Consider the following 280-nt stretch of genomic DNA (forward strand, 5'->3'; position numbering starts at 1 on the left):
CTGTAGAAGTGCTTGAGAATATTCTCTGCCCCCATCAAGAAGACAGGAAATATTGAAATTTGTAGCCCACAATATTAAAGTTCAAAAGCATGAAAATTAAACCAACATGGCTGAATTGCACAACTTTTAAAAGAAATGTGAGTGATAGAGAATTTAAGTGTATGTACATTAAAGAAAACAACAGTTCTGTATCTTCTAAGAATGAAGGTGATCGTATGAAGAATTAGAACAAAATGTACAGAAATTGAACAAAAATACTTTAATATATATATTGGGTGAT

This window comes from Pholcus phalangioides, unplaced genomic scaffold (assembly GCF_987345545.1).
Source record: "Pholcus phalangioides strain wild (caught in Gottingen) unplaced genomic scaffold, Ppha-v1.0 ptg000008l_1, whole genome shotgun sequence".
Classification (NCBI taxonomy): Eukaryota; Metazoa; Arthropoda; class Arachnida; order Araneae; family Pholcidae; genus Pholcus; species Pholcus phalangioides.